Source organism: Anomaloglossus baeobatrachus, chromosome 6 (assembly GCF_048569485.1).
Source record: "Anomaloglossus baeobatrachus isolate aAnoBae1 chromosome 6, aAnoBae1.hap1, whole genome shotgun sequence".
NCBI lineage: Eukaryota > Metazoa > Chordata > Amphibia > Anura > Aromobatidae > Anomaloglossus > Anomaloglossus baeobatrachus.
In genome coordinates this window covers 57,349,809-57,375,886 of record NC_134358.1, presented here as the reverse complement: position 1 = coordinate 57,375,886, position 26,078 = coordinate 57,349,809, and the positions used below count along the sequence as shown (strand labels likewise).

Sequence of the window (26,078 nt, the reverse complement as noted above, 5' to 3'; positions counted from 1 at the left end):
CAAATGAAAATTCACAATATTGTCTACATAAAAAATAAAGAATAAAATAGATATAACAGTAGGTATAAAATATATTCTAACAGTATTTTGAATTAAATTCAATAAATAATTATATGATCAATATACACTGCATATATCAAGTGAAGAATATACCATGCAGGGTAATACAATCAATAGATCAAGACCTCAGGACTCCAACGTACGTTTCACTCACAAGCATTTTCAAGGAATGGAAAAAGCTTGTGAGCAGACTACACAATGGGGTCCTGTGGTCTTGATCTATATGTTGCTTTTTATATATTTAGATTCATATAAATATTTATTGAATTTAATTCATATTACGGTATGACTATGTTTTATACCTAGCTGTTATATATTTTTTTATTTTTATACCGTCAATATAGTATCAATATCCCTTTCTGACACAATTTTGTGAAATTTCATCTGTGAAATGCTCACCACCTATTTTATCATAATTAATTTTAGTTGTATATACATAAAAATATATATTTTTTGTGGTGAGTATTTAATGTTTCCAAGGGCACATATCTATATTAATTCATATTTATTGATTCATTGCAATGAATAAACTGTGTATATTTAATCTTTATGTGCTCACTATAGAAAGATAAAATCAAGCCCCAGGATGTGACAATATTGCAATAGAACTAATAAAGTCTTCAGAAGCAGCAATTGAGCTAATCACATACCTGTGACAAAAGCTATAGACAATTGGTAAATGGCTCAAGTGTTTATTCCTATTCCGAAGAAGGGAGATGCTACTGACTGTGGAAACTATCGGACTCTTGCGCTCATACTTCATGCCAAACAATACTACTGAAGACCCTACAAAGAAAGCTACAGCCTTAATTTCACAAGGAGCTGGCATAAGCACCAAGAACAAAAGATGTGATTGTTAACATTAAATGGATAATGAAAAGGTTTTAAGAATACAAGAAGCTTTATTTTTGCTTTATTGGCTAAATTAAAGACTTTAACTGTAGTGATTACCGGAAACTTTGGAATACCATGAAGTACAGTACAGACCAAAAGTTTGGGCACACCTTCTCATCTCTAGAACAGCTATTAAGAGGAGACTTTGTACAGCAGGCCTTCATGGTAAAATAGCTGCTAGGAAACCACTGCTAAGGACAGGCAACAAGCAGAAGAGACTTGTTTGGGCTAAAGGACACAAGGAATGGACATTAGACCAGTGGAAATCTGTGCATTGGTCTGATGAGTGCAAATTTGAGCTCTTTGGATCCAACCACCGTGTCTTTGTAGAAAAGGTGAACGGATGGACTCTACATGGCTGGTTCCCACCGTGAAAGCATGGAGGAGGAGGTGTGATGGTGTGGGGGTGCTTTGCTGGTGACACTGTTGGCCATTTATTCAAAATTGAAGGCATACTAAACCAGCATGGCTACCACAGCATTTTGCAGCGGCATGCTATTCCATCCGGTTTGTGTTTAGTTGGACCATCATTTATTTTTCAACAGAACAATGACCCCAAACACACCTCCAGGCTGTGTAAGGGCTATTTGACTAAGGAGGAGAGTGATGGGGTGCTACACCAGATGACCTGGCCTCCACAGTCACCAGACCAGAACCCAATCAAGATCGTATGGAGTGAGCTGGAGCGCAAAGTGAAGGCAAAAGGCCAAAAAGTGCTAAGCATCTCTGGGAACTCCTTCAAGACTGTTGGAAGACCATTTCCGGTGACTACCTTTTGAAGCTCATCAAGAGATTGCCAAGAGTGTGCAAACCAGTAATCAGAGCAAAAGGGGGCTACTTTAAAGAACCTAGAATATAAGACATATTTCCAGTTGTTTCACACTTTTTTAAGTATTTCATTCCACATGTTTTAATTCATAGTTTTAATGCCTTCAATGGGAATCTACAATTTTTAGAGTCATGAAAATAAAGAAAACTGTTTGAATGAGAAGGTGTGTCCAAACTTTTGGTCTGTATGGGTGTGCCGAACCATCTTATCGATCTCATTACCAACCTTTACACTGACAAAGAAGCAAAAGTCCGAACAGAACACGGTGACATGGCATGGTTCAAAGTAAAGCACCATTTCTCTTCAATTATATGCAGAAGAGATTATCTAGAAGGTTGGACTTTGCGAAAAGAAGAAAAAATCAAATATGCTGGATGAATTATCAACAATCTTTAATACGCAGACAATATAACAATGATAGTAACAAGCGTAGATGGACTGAAGAACTCATTACATAGTTTAATAGTTAGATAGGTTGAAAAAAGACTTAGGTCCATTCTTTATCCATCATTATACATTCTTTGTTACTAAATTATTTACTGTATAAGCCACAATGCCATTTTTTCTGATGAAAGCATCCAGCTCTTTTTTAAAAGCTGTTATATTGTCTGTCATTAGTACTCGTTAACAGCGAGCAATAAAATGGTTGAGTGCTTGGCACATGAATTGATCAGGTCAGATGCTGGTACTGGCTCAAGTCAAGTAACGAGTATGATTGAAGTCAATGGGAAAATGAAGCATTTTTATGGAAGACACTAACAGGAGGGTTGGGAGGGCAGGAAAATTACTTATATGGATGGAAACAGTGCTCAAATGGAATGGGAATGACATGAGGAAGATGCCTGGATGCATCTCTGACTCCTAGGTTGCTGATGGAATCTACAAACATAAACAAGGGTCCTCCTCCTTGAAAAAGCAACAATACCTCGTGAAACGCGCATTGGTGGTGATCCTGTCTTTTACCCAGGGGGATTTTTTGATGTAAGACTGGACCTTTGTCATTTCCCCAGCACCAGCACTTTAGGTAATGTACATGACCTTCTGCCCTACAGCTTTTTTCTAGGTCCACCATATAATTACTTGTCGATTTGTAATTGATATATCTTCCCTGTGTGTACTAATTTATATGCAATATTTTCTGCAGTGGCACATCTCTCAGTGATCAGCATGATTTCCCTCCTCATCTGCGTCTGGGGATCTCATGATGATCTAGAGGTTTTGGTCCAGCCTTATGCACTTGCACTTTAACATTTTTTATGGGTCACAATAACTACCTATTAGGACTTTTTCTCCTCTCCTTTACACATTCAGTAATTGACATTTCTATATCCTAATATTGGATATTTTTAGGTTTAATTCTGTCTTTGTATGGATTATAGGTGAACAAGTGTTTTGTAGAAAAGGTTGTGACCCATATACCTATATACTGTATATTTCTATCCCCCCATATTTCATCTGGTAGATTTTATCTGTGATGTCTTATTTTGTTTTGGTGTTATCTATAATAAAGAAAATTTCTATTGCACATATACTCTTTTCCTCCTATTTTTGATCATAGTTTTGAGTAGTGCAGGCATTGACTCAGCCTCATGTCGGGTGATTCTTCATCCACCCCTATGGCTCATTTGTTGGGAAATGTTTTGCCAAACATAAACAATTCCCTACACCCCGGGCAATTTTTTCCGTTTTTTTTGCTCCCCTTCTTCTAAGAGCCATAACTTTTTTATTTTTCTATCAATCTTGCCATATGAGATCTTATTTTTTGCTAGACAAGTTGTACTTTTGAATGAAACCATTAATTTGAGCATATAGTGTACTTCAAAACGGGAACAAAATTCTAAGTGCGGTGAAATTGCAAAAAAATGTGCAATTGCAAAATTGTTTTGCGGCTATTTTATTCACCGTGTTCACTATATGGGAAAAATAAGGTGCCCATAGATGCCTCAGGTCGGTACGAGTTCACAGATACCAAACATGAATAGCTTTACGTTTATCTAAGTTGTAAAAAAAATTCAGACGCTTGTCCAAAAAGAGATGCGCTTATGGCGCCATATTCCATGACCCATAGCATTCTCATTTTTTGGGATCTGGGGCTCAGGTGATGGCTTATTTTTGCATCTTGAGCTGGTGTTTTTAATGATACCATTTATGGCAGATGCGCTGTTTTGATCGCCTGTTATTGCATTTTAATGCAGTGTTGCAGAGACCAAAAAACTTAATTTTGCCATTTGGAATTTTTTTGGTGCTATGCCGTGTACCAATCATGTTAATTGATTTTATATTTTGATAGATCAGGCATTTATAAACACGGCAATACCAAATATGTGTATATTTTTTATTGCTTAATTTTCAACGGGGTGAATTATTTTTTTAAACTTGTTTATATAGTACTAGAAGGTGGCCCTATTCTACGCATCGGGTATTCTAGAATTTACGTATTGTGTAGTTAATGTATGATTTTTGTTATATATATATATATATGTTGTTGTGTGTAGTTACCAAGTGTTTGTGTAGGGCGCTGTACATGTTCTGGGTGTTGTCTGGGTGTGGCGGGGGGTGAGAGCGGTGTTGTTTGTGTGTTGCATTGTGTGTGTTGCGTTGTTTGTGGAGCGCTGTGTGTCTGTAGCATTGTGTGTGTGTTGCGTGGTTTGTGTGTGTTTTGGGGGGAGGTATGTTTTGTGCAGTGTGTGTGTTGCGCGGTATGTGCGTATATTTATGTATGCCGCGGTGTTTGTGTGTTGGGTGTTGTGTGTGTGCAGCGTTGTCTGTGTGTGTGGGTGTCTGTGTAGGGTGGTGTTTGTGTTTCCCAGTGTGTGTGTGTTGTGCAGTGCGCGTGTGTGTGTGTGTTGGGGGGAGGTGTGCACCTCCCATTGTGCTCCATCCTCCATGCTGCGCACCCCCCATCGTGCTCCATCCCCTAAGCTGCACACCCCCCATCGTGCTCCATCCCCTAAGCTGCGCACCCCCCATCGTGCTCCATCCCCCATGCTGCGCACCCCCCATCGTGCTCCATCCCCCATGCTGCGCATTCCCCATCGTGCTCCATCTCCCATGCTGCGCACTCCCAAACGTGCTCCATCCGCCATGCTGCGCACTCCCAAACGTGCTCCATCCGCCATGCTGCGCACTCCCTATCGTGCTACATCCACCATGCTGCGCACCCCCCATAGTGCTCCATCCCCCATGCTGGCCGCAGCATCAGCCTCTGTGCCTGCAGCATCAGCCTCTGTGCCTGCAGCATCAGCCTCTGTGCCCGCAGCATCAGCCTCTGTGTCCGCAGCATCAGCCTCTCTGCCCGCAGCATCAGCCTCTCTGCCCGCAGCATCAGCCTCTCTGCCCGCAGCATCAGCCTCTGTGCCCGCAGCATCAGCCTCTCTGCCCGCAGCATCAGCCTCTGTGCCCGCAGCATCAGCCTCTGTGCCCGCAGCATCAGCCTCTGTGCCCGCAGCATCAGCCTCTGTGCCCGCAGCATCAGCCTCTCTGCCCGCAGCATCAGCCTCTCTGCCCGCAGCATCAGCCTCTGTGCCCGCAGCATCAGCTTCTGTGCCCGCAGCATCAGCCTCTGTGCACGCAGCATCAGCTTCTGTGCCCGCAGCATCAGCCTCTCTGCCCGCAGCATCAGCCTCTCTCCTCACAGCCTACCCCAGCCTCAGCCTCCCCCAACATCAGCCTCTCTTCTCTCAGCCTCCCCCCTCCCAGCCTTCCCCAGGATCAGCCTCTCTCCTCCCAGCCTCCTCCAGCACGCCGTGCTCCTCTGCCGCCACTCACAGATCCGATCGTATACACTCACACTCACACCCACCCGATCGCATACACTCACACCCACCCACCCGATCGCATACACTCACACCCACCCGATCGCATACACTCACACCCACCCGATCGCATACACTCACACCCACCCGATCGCATACACTCACGCACACACATTGACGATATTACACATAGGCGCTCATACTCACAACATCCGGAGATACCACATGCTTCCGGCCATGTGATCCTCCGGCAGGTCCTGAAAGCTCACAGCACAGTACCGCCGCCGAGAAGCAAGCGATATCCCAGGATGTTGTGAGTGTGTGGATGTGATGTGTGTGTGAGGTGTGTGTGAGAGTGAGTGTGATCTGATGTGTGTGTGTGTGTACTCACCTGGGGATCCGTGTCAGTTGGGGGAATGCATGCGGGGCCAGAGCGAGCGTGCATTGCGTGAGGGGGGCGGGGCCTGCAGAGAGCCGGGGCGAGAGGCCAATCCGTGTGGGGGGGCGGGGCCATGGCGAGCCCAGCGGCCAATCAGCTTTGTGTCACCGTAAGGACACAATTTTGGAGCATGACAGACAGACAGACAGACAGACAGAATAAGGCAATTATATATATAGATAGTTTCATATTTACTTTACTAGTCCCCCTAAGGGATTTTATGGATCCACAGTCTGATTTCTGCTGATCAGAGCTGCACAGCTCTGATCAGTAAATATGTACTGTCTTTTAAGAGCCGCCGGTTTGTCTGCTATTAGAGGAACTAAGTCATGATAGTGACAGGGGTCATCACATGACCCGTCGCTACCATGGCAACCATCGGTTCCCTGTGGTCACAACATGGAGCAGCAGATGGTGGTGGGGAAAGGCATGTTTCTGCCATGCCCATTGAAATCCCGATTTCACATTTTGACAGTGCAATCTAAGTGGCAAGCAGGTGTGGGTGAATCGCGGATCCACCCGCACCTGTTAGCCCACATGATGGCTGTTCGAATCAGCAGACATGTGCGGGGATTACCACCAGCTCACCACAGCATCCGGTGGTGATTACCGCAACATGACCAATGACTTACCAGTGCGTCATTGGTCGTGAAGGGGTTTAAAAAAATGCCAACATGGTTATAGCATTAGCATTGGCAGCAATCCTCGTATGTTTATTGGGTGTCCAACAGCCGCAAAAAATGCGAGCAGGGACTCGGGTAAGGTGCATATGCACTCGTGATAATCGATCAATAAACGGTCCGCAATACCCTGATGCTCTATTGACTATCAAGCAGTGGCAAGCACACTCACTCATCACTAATTACTACCTCCTACAGAAATGGCATTCCACAGCTTGACTGCTCTAACAGTAAAGAACCCTTTGCTATATAGTTATTTGAATCTTCTTTCTTAAACTGATATCAAAGTGTCCCTTCTTCCTTTGTGTGGTCTTTGGGAGGAATAAATCATGTGCCAATTCTTTGTGTTGACCACAAATATTTATGCTTAGAAATAATATATTCTCTGAAATGTCTATTTTCTAAGCCCTGCTTTTCCAACCTCTCATCTTATGGGAGGCCTTCCATTCCTTGTAATAATCTAGCTGCATCTTCTCTAAAATGTGGAGCCCAAAACCGGATCCCATATTCTAGATGTGGCCTTACAAGAGATTTATAGAGGGGTGTGTTACGGGGGAACCGGTAGATTAGGACCAGAGGGTATATGTCCCAATCGCCAGTTGGGGCCCACCGTGCTCCAGATGGCAATGGAGCTGCTGGCACCCTGTGGGTTAGGCGGGGACTATAGAGCTGATGACTCAGAGAAAACCCAGGAGACCTGGGAACTGGTCACATGTGTAGGGACACGTCAAACCGGACGACAAGCCAGTTAGCGTTTCGGTGGAGCGGACGCTACTCCGACCATGTGTGTAGGGAACACGTCAGGCCGGATGGTAACCAGCTAGCATTGACCGAGAAGACCGCTGCGACAGCACCCTGTCAACCACGTGTGTAAGGCACGTCAGGCCGAGCAGTCCTTCGATTAGTGTTTCTGGTCACCACTCGACTGGCCACCTGTGTGAAGGACACATCAGACCAGGTAGTCACACCAGTAGCATTTGACTGGGATGCCGAGGAGAGAAATAGGGTTCACACACCCAATCCAGGAACACCCTGTTAACTCCACAGGGGTTCCGAAATGCGCTGTCCGTGTGCATAGAGGGCACTCTCGGACAGGTGACGCAGCAGGTATGCTGTCCGTGTGCGTAGGGAACACAACCGGACAGGTAACGCAACAGGTATACTGTCCGTGTGCGTAGGAGGCACAAACGGACAGGTGACACAGCAGCCGCAGTCCAGTTAACGCCACTGGACTGCTATAGCACAACTGGAACGGCAGCAAGTAAGCACGGCGCCTGACCCTGATGTGCTGAGCCACGAATCTTGACGTGACAGGCACCGTTCGCCTAGTCCTACCTACCACTTCCAACAAAGCTTATGCCACCATGAACTCTAAATGAAGACTGCGCACCTCCATGTTGTCTCCAGCGCCTTATATAACCTAGATCCACCCCAAACCCAGGGTGGAACCACCAAGGTCCAATAGAGTGCCATATCATCAGCGACGTCACCAGCGGCCTATCCGGAACTGCCACGTCATTGATGACCTCATGGCAGCCACGCCCCAAACACTTCCCCAGTCATCGTCTGACGACCAATGGTGAGGTGCCAGATCATAGGGGCGGGCCTCTGTGAGCCAGTCCGGAGTGGCCACGTCATCATGACACCTGACTTCCTCTGCCCTATCAGGGCCTGCCACCTCACAGACATGCTCAGTGAGGTCCTTACTGGACCTAGCCTCTGATGCACTAAGTGCCTGAGCATGCTCAGTGGCCTGAACAACAGACTCAGAAATCAGACTATCTGCCTGAGCATGCTCAGTAGGCACATCCCAGAACTTAGACACAGCACGAAGTCCAAGTACCTGTGCAAAGAGGCTGTTAGGATTAATTGTGGGAGCATGCTCAATAGCCTGAACTGAGGACTTAAGCCTGCTTTACACATTGCAATTTCGCATACGATATCATATGCGATTTTCAATGTCCCCATCGTATGTGCAGCACGTTCAATTTGTTGAACGTGCCGCACAAACGATTAACCCCCGTCACACATACTTACCTTCCATACGACCTCGATGTGGGCGGCGAACGTCCACTTCCTGGAGTGGGAGGGACGTTTGGCGTCACATCGATGTCACGCAGCAGCCGGCTAATAGAAGCGGAGGGGCGGAGCTGAGCGGGACATAAACATCCCGCCCACCTCCTTCCTTCCGCATTGTGGGCCGGGAGCCACAGGAGGCAAGTGAGATCTGTTCATCGTTCCCGGGTTGTCACACACTGCGATGTGCGCTACCCCGGGTACGATGAACAATCTGACGTTCAATTCGTCAGGAATGAACGACGTGCATGCGATGAACGGTTTTTCGCTCAATCGCAATTGCACTTCGCTGTCACACGCTACAACATACCTTACCTACTGGTAATATTAAATTTTTCAAGATAGGCGTCCAGGCTCTGCTTTTGCAGCTGCTGCCTGACATTGAGTGCTACTGCTCAGCTTATTTGTAACCAGAATCCCCAAGTCCTTCTCCTTTTCTGTAGTCCCAAGTTTACTTCCATTTAATGTATATGCAGCAATGGGATTACTCTGGTCTAGATGCAGTATTCTACATTTATCAACGTTAAACCTCATTTGCCCACTCAGACATCTTATCCAGATCGTTTTGTAATATTGTACTATCAACATCAGTTTTTAATATCCTACATAGTTTTCGTGTCATCAGCAAAGACTGATACTTTACTCTCAAGGCCATTCACAAGGTCATTAATAGGAGATTTTAAAAAAGAAATCGGTCCTAACACAGATCTTTGCAGTATCTCACTGCTGACTATAGCCCACTGAGAAAATTATGGAGAGTCAAGCTGCAAAGCTCCAATATGGGACTGCTACTAAACACAAAGAAGACAAAGATATTGCCTACTGGCAGGTATGACTGAGACACTGTTGGCGAATTGAAAGTTGTAGAGGACTTCAAACCACTCGGATCAATGATTACTCAAGATGTAGTAATGACATTAGAAGTCAGTAGGAGAATAGCTATGAGCAAATCAATCATGAAGTCACTGGACAAGGTCTTTACATCTAGTTACATTTCACTAGCAATGAAGACACGGCTAGTACATAGTTTTATCTTTTATCTGGTAACATACAATTGTGAAACCTGGATGATAAAGAAACAAGACAGAAGAATAATTGAAGCCTTCAAAATGTAGTGCAATAGAAGGATGTTATCAATACCATGGATGTCAAGAAGAAGAAATAAATCAATTTTGGAAGAAATTTAACCAGATATGTCACTCAAACCAAGGATCACCAAGCTATGACTTGCCTACTTTAGACACATTGTCATAAAAGTAGAAGGAACAAGGTGAAAAGGAAACTAGCAATCCGATGGCTTGATACAATCAAAATAATGGTGGTGTGGTGAATACTCCGGTTGACTTATCTAGACTTGAATAAGATCAATCTTTCTACAGATTGCTCATCCATCAAATTGACATGGCTTGAGATCGAGCCAAAGCCCATTAAAAAAATACTCATTATAAATGTTTTTTTTTCCTTACTTTATGTTCATCTTTTTTATCACATTACCAAAAATACTAATTGGCTTAAGAGACCAATCAGATAAGAACTTTAGGTCAGTCAAAATGCACTAAACCTATTAGAAGGTATGTGAGTTTAATAAATGTGGCACAATTTAGTCAAATGATCACTGTGGTCTCAAATTTTTGAGTAATAAAATATTAGGCAGAGGGTATCTAAAACTTGTATCAATTTTGGAATGCACGGGGGTTACAATCCTGAAATCTCCTGAGATCTAAGGTAGTTTGCCTTTGTCCATTAATCTCTCCAAGGAATTCTTTTTTCTGAAGATGATGATAAGATCCCACAATTCAATTATATCTCTACCACCCTCCTCAGGAGCATGCAGATTGCCTGTGACAAGCATGTTGTTGCACAGGGCACTGGCTGCCATCCCTCTTGTGAATTTTTTCAGTGTTTTTGATCTGAATCTCTGACTTTCTATCATGTCAACATCTGAAACTATCTCCAATTTAGAATGATCATTAAGGTGAGTACAGATGAATGAACCTGAGGTTCGAGGTTCAGGTTCGGAAACCGACCAAAAAAACAAAGTACATGTTCAAAGATTGAATTAGTTACGAATGCAAACCACTCACACAAGCAAAGCTGTGCTTGGGTATGATTGATGCGCATCCCTGTGCGAGCCGCATGCAGTGTTTGAAGAGCTTAAACTGGTGGGGAAAATCAGCATGATCAGATGTGATGTGCACACCAAAAAAAATCAAAAAACCCCGTTCACCCGCCCCCGGAAGTGTTTAGCTTATGGTTGGCTGCATGTGAGTGGAGACACAAACTGCCCAATTATTTACTTCCATTGAGGTTCGGATCAAGTCAGGGTCACAAACCAAACCTTATGTAAGGTTCAACTGTGCCCTCCGAACCGAACTTCCAAAGGTTCGCTCATCTATGACCACAAATCTGTATGCGCTCATTGGGATATGCATGGATAATGTGTTTCCAAAACTACAGCCTGAAAACATAACATTAAATACCACAATCAAAAGAGCAAACAGAAGGTAAAATATCTTCATCAATCTGCTTGTTACTATTCCACTAATTACAATAAGAACTGAGTTTAAAAAAGTTTTATTTTTTTCCTACTTTACTTTAAAAAGGTAATCTATAATACGTTATACACATTGATATTCTGCATGATACCTATCTAAATTTTTAAATTAAAATATATAACCATATGATCTGTGATACATTAGCTTTACCAATATATAATCCTACTGAGGAAATCAGGAGTAGTATATAGAGGTGAGTTACAGAATTTACTACAGAATACTATTTAAAATGTGGCAAGAGGTCAACCAAATGCAGCAGTATAGTGATTGTGATAAAGGATATATGGACTTTAAATATATGAATTTTTAAACACGTTACTCTTAAATTAATAATTTAAAATTAAAATTAGAATTTTGTAATTTGGGTAGTTAGGGTTCAAATTGACCAATTTGCCCATCTGCCATGAAAAAAAAAGTCTCATACATGGGTTCCTATACTATGAAATTGAAATCTTAACTTTCCACTCTTGGGCCTACAAATTTAAAGGGCTTTTAGGAGTTTTCTTTAATGATAAAGAACCTTAGATAGATGAGAGGAATACTCAGCCAAATATAGAGGCAGTATCCACCTCCAAATGTATGCTACAAAAAAATCAGACAACCACCACTTGGCAAAATGCGTGATTTTTGCGAGGAGATACAGATTTGATGCAGGAATTTAATGTTTCAATTCCAGCATGAAATCTACATCTCCTGCCAAAAACATGTGTTTTTAACAGGAGGTGCAAGTCTGTTTAAACTCTCTGAGGTAAGGTCACTGAGTTCATTGAGTTCACCTGAGGTGAGTTTACCTGCGGTTACAGGTGGGGTACTATGGGAACCTCCAGCCTTGCACAGCTGTGGCTCAGTCAGTGTCTGCCTGAAGCTGCAGCAGTCAAATTCTTTAATGTGCCCATGTTCTGCGACTTCACTATGTAGCAGAGCTAGAATCATTGTGGGATGTAGTAGTGTGGATTTTGTTAGACCTATGTGTTTTGGATGTTAATAAATTGGAGAAAAAAAAGGGTTTTTGTGTTTTAAATAAAGGATTTTTCTTTGTGCTTTGTGATTATTTCTTTTGACTTACAGAGTTAGTAATGAGGAGGTCTCATAGACCACTCCCCATTACTAATCCAGGGCTTAGGCTAGTTTCACACATCTGGCTTTTTGCCGGTTTGCCGGATTCGGCAGACTCCAGTACAGTGTATACAGTACAATGGCAGCGCAACAAGCTCCGGTCACATGCTGTCATGTGACCAGAGCATGTGACCCGGAAGTTGCCACGCTGCCATTGTACTGTATCACACTGTACTGGAGTCCGCCGAATCCGGCAAACCGGCAAAAAGCCAGATGTGTGAAACTAGCCTCAGTGGCAACTGTGATTTTTGACAAATGACAGTTGACATTAACCCTTTATATTAACCTGATTGCCTCTGCACCAGTTCAATCGGGATGAGGAGGGTAAAGTGCCGGAATCTTCTTTTCCCCTTCCTCCTCTGCACGCAGTCTCTTTGAGCCCAGTACTCCAGGTGAAGATTTCTGACTTGACTAGACTTGGATGTTACTTCAGGCTGTGCTGTCACTCGAGTGAGGGAGTCATGAAATCATAATGCACGTATTGGCACAGTTTGGCCTGGAGGGTAGCAGCTAAAAAGAATGGGTGGAAGGGAAAAGGACAGATGCGGAGGATTGAATGGCAAGCTACAGGGGCTGTGGGTCAGGTAAGTGATGAGATGTTTTTTGTTTTTTTTCTTTAACCATTTGCCAGCCTTTTAAGGTTCGGCAAAATAGTGGTTGCGGTAAAAGATTCATATTCTAGACGATATAAATTTATGTATGATGTAAGATTTGCGATTTCACTTGAATTAATTCACTCATCTGTAATTACTAACAGAGACAAACACTGACAAAATTTGGCATAATCTATAGATACCTGTTAGGGCCAGGTGGACGGGCAGACCCAGGAGGTGGATCCACTGGGCTGAACTCCTTGATGATGATAAGGGGTCCGGTAGCTGGAGCACTACAGGTAGCAGGACAGTCCGTGCAACAGAGTAGAATGGTGAAGTCCCTGGGACCACGGAGTCACTGATGGTAGTCCGGGTGACGGAGCTCAGGTTCGGAAGCCGAGATGATGTCAGGCGGGGTCCGGAACCGTGGGAGCGAGATGATGGGTCACTGCAGGGATCAGAGATGGTACGGACTGTCAGGATGGCAGATAGACAGCGTTCGGGGTTCGGGATTCAGCAGGACCGGATGGCAAGGCAGGATCGGCTCTAGAAGAGAGAGAGGTGAGTATCTCACAGGAACACAAGGAGACCTGACTCCTAGCTTGGGAAACACGAAGAACAGGCCCCGCCCACTTGGACACTAAACCCCTTTATACCCTGTACCTGTGTGCTTCATTTCCTGTCAGTGGACGCTGGCCCTTTAAGAAAGGGTCAATGACCGCGCGCGCGCCCTAATGCGCATGCGCGCGGCCCGGGTGCCAGAAGCCAGAGCAGGAAGCGGTGAGGAGGAAGCAGCAGAGCCGGGCTGGGGCTGAGAAGCCGACGGGCGCCGGGAGCGGGGACCAGGACGCCTGGGAAGCGCAGGCAATGGAGGCTGGAGAGCGGGGAGCGGCGGACACCGGACCGAAGAACCGGGGAGCGAGGCAGGGGTGCCGGGGAGCGTGGCAGGTGAGCCGGGGAGCAGAGCAGGGGACCCGGGGAGCGTGACAATACCTCAACATCACTGAGGATTTGAAGGGTTTAATATATAATCAGATGATGCATCCTGCACAGACAGCTACAGTAATGATTATGTGAGATATTATCTACCCAGATATTGACTTGGACAGTGATTTTGCATCTACTGCAAAGGAACGAAAATTCCTTAGCTTGTTGCAGGATCATTTTAAGGGCCAGTTTATGAAAGACCTCTCAAGAGACCTCTACTTCCAGGCCACTAATTATCCTTCATACATATGCACTGCTTCCCCTGCCAACCACCAGTCCCTGCATCTCTGATTGGTTGAAGTCAGACTGTGCCCCCACCCTGTGTGACAGCATGTCTAGCTGTAAACAAACATAGACACTGTGTGCATGTCTATATTGGTGTAAAAATAAATTCATAAATAAAAAGATTAGCATGGGGTCCCTCCATATTCTGATACCCAGCACAGATCTAGCATACTACTACAGGCTGCAGCCCCCAGCTATGTCCTTATCTTGGCTATATATCAAAATTTGAAGGCCCCTCTGTGGGTCATTTTTAAAGTATTTAAATATAAACTTTAAAAACACGGTATGCGGTCCATCTCAATTTTAATATCCAATCACGATAAAGCAAACAGCCGTGGGCTGGTATTCTCAGGCTGGCGAGGCCCATGGTTATTGACTTCCACAGTCTAGAAATAGCAGCCTGCAGTCACTCAGAATTATAGCATCCATTAGATTCAAACATTCGAGAACTTTACCTGCCTGGCTCATCCCAATTGCCCTGGTGCAGTAGCAGTAGGTAAGGGGTTAATGACAGCTCACAGCTGCCACTAAGCCCTAGATTAGTAATGGGAGGTGTCTGAGACCCCTTACTAATCTGTAAGGGTAACAAAATAAAACAAAACACAGGAAAAATCCTTTATTTGACATAAAATACAAAAAAAATCACCCACCACATTATTAATCCCAAAGACCCAGGTCCGATGTAATTCACACAAGGTCCCATGACAATTCCAGCTTTGCTATATATTATCCTTTGTTAACCAATTTATTATCAAAAATGTTCCCACGAAGTTCCTGTCGTAGTCATGATCCCCAAGTGCAGCTCTGTTGAATGTGAATAGCAATAAAGTACAGCTATTCACAGGTGTTGGGTTCAGCGAGACCCGACGACACTGCTGAGAGTTGTCGTCACTACCAAGCGCCTATGAATAGCTGTACTTTACTGCTATTCTCAGTTACCAGAGCTTCATTTGGGGATCATAGACTATGACGGAACTTCAAGGGAATATTTTTGATAATAATTGGTGAATGAGGGGTTGTGTGGGAGAGTCTTTATTCAAGTTAAGCATTTTTTCCTGAGTGTATTTTTGTTTTTTAGTGACTAATGGCTTAGTAATGGGGGTGTCTGAAAGAAATCACTCCATTACTAACCATGGGCTTGATGGGAGCTAACACTGCACAGCTGACATCAAACCCCCAAAATAATACCCCAATTGCACCATAGGATTTGGGAAGAGCTGGGCAAAGTACAAGAATTGGTCAATCTAATGGATATGCCAATTCAGGGGAGGCTGCAGGCTCTTTTTTTAGGCTGGGAAGGGCTGCCCATTTTACATGAACAACTGGATCTGCATCAGAGGAAGCCAGCATTAACATAGTTCTTATATTCATTCTTCTCCTCCAACTCAAATCCAAAGCCCCTTTCTCATTCAAAGTAAATCTTGGTACCCCAGGTCACCTGCCACTCAAGTTCTTCCCTTCCAGGCTGGTTTTGCTGGACCAGCAGCCACACTTCCCTATGCTTCTTGTTTCTGTTAATAACCATGGTCCTTTCAACCTCATTAGCATGGGGCTTTCTTCCAGAAGCTGAGGTGTCCTTAGGGATACAGATAAGGTCCTTAGGGACCTCAGATAAATGTGAGGCCCAAGTCGGAAATTAGTTCTTTGGTGGCATTAGTGGAGAACCAACTTCACACTGAGCCAACAGATTTTTCCCACAACACTTGGATCTTCGGGGTGTTACTCGCAGCGATATCGCTAGCGATATCGCTGGTGAAAGCACCTGCCCCCGTTGTTTGTGCGTCACGGGCAAATCGCTGCCCATGGCGCACAATATTGTTAGGAGCCATCACACGGACTTACCTGCCTAGCGACGTCGCTGTCTCTGGTGAACCGTCTCCTTTCAAAGGGGGCGTTTCGTGCGGCATCACAGAGGCGTCACTAAGCGGCCGCCCAATAGAAGCGGAGGGGCGGAGATGAGCGGGACGTAACATCCAGCCCACCTTCTCCCTTCCACATTGTCGGTGGGACGCAGGTACGGAGATGTTTGTCGCACCTGCTGGTTTACACACAGCGATGTGTGCTGCCGCAGGAACAAAAAACAACATCGTACCTGCGGTCGAACCGACATTATGGAAATGAATGACATTACACAGATCAGCGATATTGTACGCTTCTGTGCTCGTTCATCATCGCACCTAGGATTTACATGTTGTGATGTCTCTACCGGCGCCGGATGTGCGTCACTAATGACGTGACCCCGACGATATATCGGCAGCGATGTTGCAACATGTAAAGCCCGCCTTATGCTCCTCGATTCATCTATATCCACATCTCTTTACCTAATAGAGAAGGGGTAGAGGTTTTGCCAGTGGTGTCAGAGAACAGCCTTGTGCTCCCAGGCGCTTGGGGAGACTCTGTTCAGGAAAATCGACTCCATACACGTATCAGTCTATTTCAACCCTTTACCTTTGATGCTTGGGGCCTTGTCATTAAAATCTCACTTTCCAGACTCTTCTGCCTAGGGCCACATTGTTAGAAGGTCACTCTCTAGCATCAGTGTTGTCTCACATTAGTTGCCTCAGTCAACACTTCAGGATCATGGTGTCTCAATTGAGTCTTCTTTTGGTGCCACAGGTCACCTTCTGCATATCAGTAGAGAATAAATTGTGCTTCACTGCTATAGTCCTGGTGCTCGGGGAAAAGGAATTATTCAATCGAGAGGGGTAATCCCGGCACACAGTATATGAAAGAAATGGTAAGTCCAGGTATAGTATGCTTGAAAAAAATTTTTTCTTTATTTTTCACCAATTATTGTACTGCCCGCCCAAAGTTTCGGCTCACGCAGGAGCCTTCATCAGGGGTCAAGAGCACTAAGAAAGGGAATATGGTATACAAGGAAAAAACAAACAGAAACAATATTTACAAAATGCATCATGACATTACATCAAAGAAATTATAAGGAAAAAAAAACCTGTTGAGGACTATGGGAAAGATATGAAACTATTGTCGTGGTGTGAAGGTTGACCTAAAAGGATCTAACCGCTAAGTGAGAAGAAAAGAAAATCCTGTGAATATGAAGGGTGAAGAAGAGGGGGGGGGGAGAGAACAAGGGAAAGAAGAAGAGAATGAAAAGGTACAAGAAGGGACCTGAGGAAATATAGAGAGAGGGAGAAGGAAACAGGGAAAGGAGAGGAACTGGAAAGTGTGGAGTAGTCAGGAAGCAAGAGAATTACTGGAGAACATACCCGAGAAATTGGTAATGGTGAGAAATCATGTAGGTACAGCAGGACCTGTGAGCGAGAGGGAATTGTAGGAAAAGAAGAGAAAAGAGAATATGCATAAGATATCGCATAGTGTAATTAAGGGGGTGAAAAGTAGTAGGACCATGTTTGACTTACTTAGTGTAGTCAGCTAATGGGTTAATCCAACAGGAGGAAATGGTTGCTACCGAAAAGGTAGACAAGGTAAACCCTAATGTGAGAATATGTAATTAATACAGGTGAAACCAAGAGTTAAAGGGACAACAAGAAAAGGGGGGGGCAAAAAAGGGGGGTTGTATATAACGGTACATACCGAAAAGGGGGTGGGTTGTAGATGATGTGAAGGGGCTCACACGGTAGTTTGGGATATAAGGTGAAAGCTGCCAAATGAGAACAGTATAGGTAAGGTAGTATAATATAAAATAAAACAGAGTCTAAGGATGAGAATACATACCAATGGGACAATGTCATGTATACTACGATTATCAGTCATATGTAGTATGACAAGTAGGTTGTCAAAATGACGTCAGTGTTGCTAGGGAAAAAAAAGGGGGGGGGGGGAGATCATGACTATAATGGTATGTAAAGGGCAAAGAGAGAAAGGCAAGAAAAGGGTAGGAACATACCTAAGAGCACTTTGGGTAGGAACATACCTAAGGGCACTTTGGATAAAGGTGAGAGCACCAGGAACAAGCCTGTAATGTATCAAGAAGTGAAGTAAAGTAAAGTTAGTCACATGAAAAAAGTGAGCAGAGTGGGGCAAAGTAAAGCATCATAGCAGAAATGTCTTACCTAGAGTGGCATGGTAGTATGGTAACTACGTGGAGGGAGCCCAGGGACTGTGTAGAGAATGAGCCTCTATATACAGGCACCAGAGTAACCATTGGTGGAGTGTGAATCGCCATCAGGTGTGGGGGGGGGTGTGGTGATCACTGGGTGTGTGCATGACGCGCAGCCGACGCCCACCAATGGGCGGGGTATGAGCGGTCGGCGCGTGCCTTGTGCCCCCACTCAGGAGTGGCAGTGTAAGTGTGAAGCGTGTGCGTGACGCGCGGCCCCCGCCACGCCCACCGTGGGCGGGACATCGGCGGGCGGCGCACGCCAGGCACACACAGAAGGATATACGGAAGCGGAGATGACAGTTGGGCGTACTCATGACGCGCGGCGACCGCCACGCCCCCGTGGGCGGGGTATAGGCGGGGGACACGCGCCAGGCAAACGCCCATACTGTGTGATTATTCAAGGGTGATGACGCGATGATGACGTGCATGCGCATGCGCGTTGCACAGTACCCATTCCACGCTCCAGTGGAGCGTGGAATGGGTACTGTGCAACGCGCATGCGCATGCACGTCATCATCGCGTCATCACCCTTGAATAATCACACAGTATGGGCGTTTGCCTGGCGCGTGTCCCCCGCCTATACCCCGCCCACGGGGGCGAGGCGGTCGCCGCGCGTCATGAGTACGCCCAACTGTCATCTCCGCTTCCGTATATCCTTCTGTGTGTGCCTGGCGTGCGCCGCCCGCCGATGTCCCGCCCACGGTGGGCGTGGCGGGGGCCGCGCGTCACGCACACGCTTCACACTTACACTGCCACTCCTGAGTGGGGGCACAAGGCACGCGCCGACCGCTCATACCCCGCCCATTGGTGGGCGTCGGCTGCGCGTCATGCACACACCCAGTGATCACCACACCCCCCCCCACACCTGATGGCGATTCACACTCCACCAATGGTTACTCTGGTGCCTGTATATAGAGGCTCATTCTCTACACAGTCCCTGGGCTCCCTCCACATAGTTACCATACTACCATGCCACTCTAGGTAAGACATTTCTGCTATGATGCTTTACTTTGCCCCACTCTGCTCACTTTTTTCATGTGACTAACTTTACTTTACTTCACTTCTTGATACATTACAGGCTTGTTCCTGGTGCTCTCACCTTTATCCAAAGTGCCCTTAGGTATGTTCCTACCCAAAGTGCTCTTAGGTATGTTCCTACCCTTTTCTTGCCTTTCTCTCTTTGCCCTTTACATACCATTATAGTCATGATCCCCCCCCCCCCTTTTTTTTCCCTAGCAACACTGACGTCATTTTGACAACCTACTTGTCATACTACATATGACTGATAATCGTAGTATACATGACATTGTCCCATTGGTATGTATTCTCATCCTTAGACTCTGTTTTATTTTATATTATACTACCTTACCTATACTGTTCTCATTTGGCAGCTTTCACCTTATATCCCAAACTACCGTGTGAGCCCCTTCACATCATCTACAACCCACCCCCTTTTCGGTATGTACCGTTATATACAACCCCCCTTTTTTGCCCCCCCCTTTTCTTGTTGTCCCTTTAACTCTTGGTTTCACCTGTATTAATTACATATTCTCACATTAGGGTTTACCTTGTCTACCTTTTCGGTAGCAACCATTTCCTCCTGTTGGATTAACCCATTAGCTGACTACACTAAGTAAGTCAAACATGGTCCTACTACTTTTCACCCCCTTAATTACACTATGCGATATCTTATGCATATTCTCTTTTCTCTTCTTTTCCTACAATTCCCTCTCGCTCACAGGTCCTGCTGTACCTACATGATTTCTCACCATTACCAATTTCTCGGGTATGTTCTCCAGTAATTCTCTTGCTTCCTGACTACTCCACACTTTCCAGTTCCTCTCCTTTCCCTGTTTCCTTCTCCCTCTCTCTATATTTCCTCAGGTCCCTTCTTGTACCTTTTCATTCTCTTCTTCTTTCCCTTGTTCTCTCCCCCCCCCCTCTTCTTCACCCTTCATATTCACAGGATTTTCTTTTCTTCTCACTTAGCGGTTAGATCCTTTTAGGTCAACCTTCACACCACGACAATAGTTTCATATCTTTCCCATAGTCCTCAACAGGTTTTTTTTTCCTTATAATTTCTTTGATGTAATGTCATGATGCATTTTGTAAATATTGTTTCTGTTTGTTTTTTCCTTGTATACCATATTCCCTTTCTTAGTGCTCTTGACCCCTGATGAAGGCTCCTGCGTGAGCCGAAACTTTGGGCGGGCAGTACAATAATTGGTGAAAAATAAAGAAAAAATTTTTTTCAAGCATACTATACCTGGACTTACCATTTCTTTCATATACTGTGTGCCGGGATTACCCCTCTCGACCTTCTGCATATGGCATTGATGACCTAAAGACTACAGTATACGTCTATTTCTTCCACTTCCTGGATCTTCATTAACTTGCTAGAAGAAAGCTGTCTTTTTCTCTATGAACTAACCCCTACCATTTTGGGTTAGTCCCAACACTTAACTACTTCTTGGTCTATAGTCCAACAACCACATATAATACTGCTTTAAATTACACATTACATCACAGTTCACATAATACATTATTTACAAAGACACAGGACACAATTCACATGGCAATACAAAAATGCGAGAACTGTCTTCAGGGAAAGGAACACAACAGGAATCAGTCTACGTCCTTATAAATTAAAAAAAGGTTTGGATGTGTTTTTTTTAATTACGTAAAATTAATATTTATGTAAATTTTTAAAGTTCTTTACTGAATGTTTGGTCTAGTGAATCAATTATTGAGATCAGGAGGGACAGGAGGGATTAGCTCTTTTGGGATGGACTGGAATACGTTTTATGGTTCTGAATGCATCTCTTCGTCTTGTCCTTGATATCCTGTTGCTGAATACCTGTTTTCTAATTATTACTACTATGAATGAATTCTTCTGAATAATTCGTAAACGGATCTTTGAGTAGCTCTTCTACTTATATTTTTCACTAAATTTGTGTATATGTATATTATGTGTAGTGTGAGTGTATTACTATACGCACTTATCTTAGCGTTTTCTAGGATACAGCACTGTCCTACTCCTCTTCTCAGTGACATCACCAGACTCGCCACAGTTCCGACCAGCCAGATTCCACTATGCTCTTTGTGTGAACCGGAAATCTTTTTTACAATGCCAATGGAGTCTAAAGGCCCCATCACACGCAACAACGTATCTAACGATATATCGCCGGGGGTCACGGATTCCGCGATGCACATCCGGCATCGTTAGCGACGTCGTTGCGTGTGACACCAACAAGCGACCGTTAACAATGGAAAATACTCACCAAATCGTCCATGATTGACACGTCGTTCATTTTCAAAAAATCGTTGATTGTTGACGATGCAGGTTGTTCATCGTTCCCATGGCAGCACACATCGCTACGTGTGACACCCCGGGTACGATGAACAACAGCTTACCTGCGGTCGCCGGCAATGAGGAGGAAGTAGGTGGGCGGGATGTTACGGCCGCTCATCTCCGCCCCTCTGCTTCTATTGAGCGGCCGCTTAGTGACGCTGCTGTGACACTGGACAAACTGTCCCCTTAGAAAGGAGGTGGTTCGCCGGCCACAGTGACATCACTAGGCAGGTAAGTCCGTGTGACAGCTCCGAATGATATTGTGCGCCACGGGCAGCGATTTTCCCGTGACGCACAAACGAAGGGGTGGGTACGCTTGCTAGCGATATCGCTAGCGAAATCAATGCGTGTGACGGGGCCTTTATTCTGAGTCCCATTCTAAAGCTCCATAGGCTTTCATTGTAAAAGCCAGAACCAATTTAGGTGGTTTGTCCTTGAACCATCTTATTATTTCTTAGAAGAAAAACGTCTATTTCCACAATATGTTATCCAATGGAGTGTGACACATTTTTTTCCTAGAAATTCATATAAAATACCAAAGAATTATATAGACTTATAATAGTTTATAGCTGCGATGCCACATAGGCCTGTAATACTTCCATGTGCACAAGTTAAGACATTGATGTATCTGTTCAATTGGGTTGGACAATAGACTGTAACAACAACCTTCTTGGGAAACTAAGCTCCCCCAGAACTACTGTAAATGTCAACTGTTTTATTGTTTCCAGTATGGGTAGAAGAAACCTAAGATATTATTAAAGTTTATCGAAGATTTATATTTTAGAGCATTATGAATTGTTTTATATTCATGGGTTTATAAAAATGACTTTATTCGTTTTCAGCTCATTTTGTTCATCTATATTTGTTTTGTGTTGGCATATTTTCATTAAAATGTAATTAAAAATAACATAATATTTTATATTTAATTAAAAATTCAATAATATTTACTGCCATATTTACTTTGGAATTGCTCCAATAAAATGGCAATTTTCTAAAATTGTTCAAGGGCTATTTAATGAAATTATTATGGCGGACACAGAGACACACACACACACACAAACATAAACACACATAAACTAATTTAGAACTTCTGTGATATTGCATTTACTCTCTTTCTCCCTTATTCTTTCACTCTGTCTCTTTCTTCATATACAGTACAGTCCAAATGTTTGGACACACCTCATTCAAAGAGTTTTCTTTATTTCCATGACTCTAAAAATTGTAGATTCACATTGAAGACATCAAAACTATGAATTAAAACATGTGGAATAATATACTTAAAAAATTGTGAAACAACTGAAAATATGTCTTATATTCTAGGTTCTTCAAATTAGCCACCTTTTGCTTTGATTTTTGCTTTGCACACTCTTGGAATTCTCTTGATGAGCTTCAAGAGGTAGTCACCGGAAATGGTTTTCCAACAGTCTTGAATGAGTTCCCAGAAATGCTTAGAACTTGTTGTTCCTTTTGCCTTCACTCTGTGGTCCAGCTCACCCCAAACCATCTCGATTGGGTTCAGGTCTGGTAACTGTGGAGGCCAGGTCATCTGGCGTAGCATCCCATCACTCTCCTTCTTAGTCAAATAGCCCTTACACAGCCTGGAGGTGTGTTTGGGGTCATTGTCCTGTTGAAAAATAAATGATGGTCCAACTAAACGCAAATCGGATGGAATAGCATGCCGCTGCAAGATGCTGTGGTAGCCATGTTGGTTTAGTATGCCTTCAATTTTGAACAAATCCCCAACAGTGTCAGCAGCAAAGCACCCCCACACCGTTATAGCTCCTCTTCTATGCTTTACGGTGGGAACCAGGCATGTAATGTCTATCCGTTCACCTTTTCTACAAAGACACGATGGTTGGATCCAAAGATCTCAAATTTGGACTCATCAGACCAAAGCACAGATTTCCACTGGTCTAATGTCCATTCCTTGTGTTCTTTAGTCTAAACAAGTCTCTTCTGCTTGTTGCCTGTCCTTAGCAGTGGTTTCCTAGTAGCTATTTTACCCTGAAGGCCTGCTGCACAAAGTCTCCTCTTAATAGTTGTTCTAGAGATGAGAAAGTGTGTCCAAACTTTTGGTCTGTACTGTATATGATTCATACATAAAAACTATTTACAATAAAAACATATAATTATTAGTGTTGAGCGAGTACTACCATGCTCGGGTGCTCTGTAGTCAAAATGAGCAGTTGGATGCTCGGATGGACGCAATTCAATTCCCCAAGTGTAATGGAAGCCAATGAGGCACGCAAGCATTTTTTAGGGAAATGTTCTGGAGTTCCCCATTGACTTCCATTATACTCGGGTACTTGAGTCATCCCTATGGGAGCATCGAAATGCTCAGTACAAGTACCGAGCATAGTAGTGCCCGCTCGTCACTAGTTACGAGTACCGAGCACCCGAGCATGGTAGTGCTCACTCATCACTAGTTATGAGTATCGACCACCCAAATGTAGTAGTGCCCGTTCATCACTAGTTACAAGTACTGGGCACCTGAGTATGGTAGTGCCCACTCATCACTAGTTACGAGTACCGAGCACCCAAGCGTGGTAGTGCTCGCTCATCACTAGTTACGAGTACCGAGCACCTGAGCATGGTAGTGCCCGCTCATCACTAGTTATGAGTACCGAGCACCCGAGCATAGTAGTGCTTGCTCATCCCTAGTTACGAGTACCGAGCACCCGAGCATGGTAGTGCCCACTCATCACTAGTTACGAGTACCGAGCACCTGAGCATGGTAGTGCTCACTCATCACTAGTTACCAGTACTGAATACCCAAGCATGATAGTGCTCACCCATCACTAGTTACGTGTACCAAGCACCCGAGCATGGTAGTGCCCGCTCAGCACTAGTTACGAGTACTGAGCACCCAAGCATGGTAGTGCCCGCTCATCACTAATAATTATATCATTTTTAATCGCCCATTTCAAAGATTGGGATATATTAGTCCAGAAAATGAACAGTCAGTTCCTGAAGATGATGTGTTGGAAGTTGGAATAGTGAAGATGCATAAATACCTAAGTGATGACAGGATGACTGTGAAAATAATCTCCAAAACAGCAGGTCTTTTTCAATGTTCTTGGCAAGCATTAGTTTGTACCTAATAAAGGAAGGATTAGAATTGGTGACAGGGTAATATGCACCCAAATCTTTTGTACTGCAAAACGTCCAAGACACTAGATACCTATTCATCATAGGCCGGCTCACTGACTTTGATACGAGCAAAGGGACTGATCCTGCATCTTTCTCAACAAATAATAGTGGTGATATTCATCCAATATCTATCTGTAACAGCTGTGGGTGGAGTGGAGCTGTACCCGCGCCTGTTAACCTGTCAATCTCTTAAGGGTGCTTTACACGCTGCGACATCGCTAGAGATTGCTAGCGATGTCGCAAGTGATAGCAACCACCCACGTCATTCATGCGACATGTGGTGATCGCTGCCATAGCGAACAATATCGCTACGGCAGCGTCACATGCACATACCTGTTCAGCGACGTCGCTGTTGCTGCTGAACAATCCCTCCTTCAAGGGGGAGATGCGTTCGGTGTCACAGCGATGTCACAGCGGCGTCACAAAACGGCCGCCCAATAGAAAAAGAGGGGAGGAGATGAGCGGCCGGAACATGCCGCCCACCTCCTTCCTTTCACCTTTCCGATGGACGCAGGTAAGGAGATGTTCATCGTTCCTGCGGTGTCACACACAGCGATGTGTGGTGTCACAGGGACGACAAACAACCTGCGTAATGAAACACCAACGACATTATGATTTGGAGTGACGTGTCAACGATCAACGATATTTGCCGTTTTTGCGATCGTTGATCGTCGCTCCTTGGTGTCACACGCTGCGATGTCACTAACGACGCCGGATGTGCATCACAAACACCGTGACCCCGACGATATATCGTTAGCGATGTCGCAGCGTGTATAGCACCCTCAAGAGTGGCATTTACAGCACAACGGCCTGGGGCTCTTCCTTCCATGCACCTATCGATGTACACATGATGAAATTACTGGGAGAGTTACCATGACAGACAGAGATCTGCTGACCCATGTGATGGTATTCCAGTGAAAACCAGCTTCTGGCTTGTTTCCTTAGGAGACTGTGATTTTCTCTATTCTGTTGTAAATAATTCAAGCGATCAGATGATCACAGATTCATGACCTGTAAGGGGACTAATAAGTACAAGAAAAAGTGAAAAAAAGCATTTAAAACATTAAAAAGGTCAAAGTTAAAATCACCTTGTTTTTCCCCAATTAAAAATAAAGGAATAAAGAAAAGAAATAAAATAAACCTGGTATCACTACATCCTTAAAAATTTGATCTAAATTTAATTAACCCATTTGATAAAAGGCATAATGAGACTTTGAACACTT

The 26,078-nt window shown here is 44.3% G+C and overlaps 1 long non-coding RNA gene across 2 annotated transcripts in view; it reads left to right on the top strand.

The window, feature by feature from the left end:
* Positions 1-2,524: 2,524 nt before the first annotated feature.
* LOC142317036 (uncharacterized) overlaps positions 2,525-26,078 on the top strand; it is a 407,707-nt gene continuing 384,153 nt past the window's right edge. For both annotated transcript variants that reach the window (XR_012754660.1, XR_012754661.1), the window contains exon 1: positions 2,525-2,807. This is a non-coding gene — a long non-coding RNA (uncharacterized LOC142317036). The remainder of the gene's footprint in view (positions 2,808-26,078) is intronic.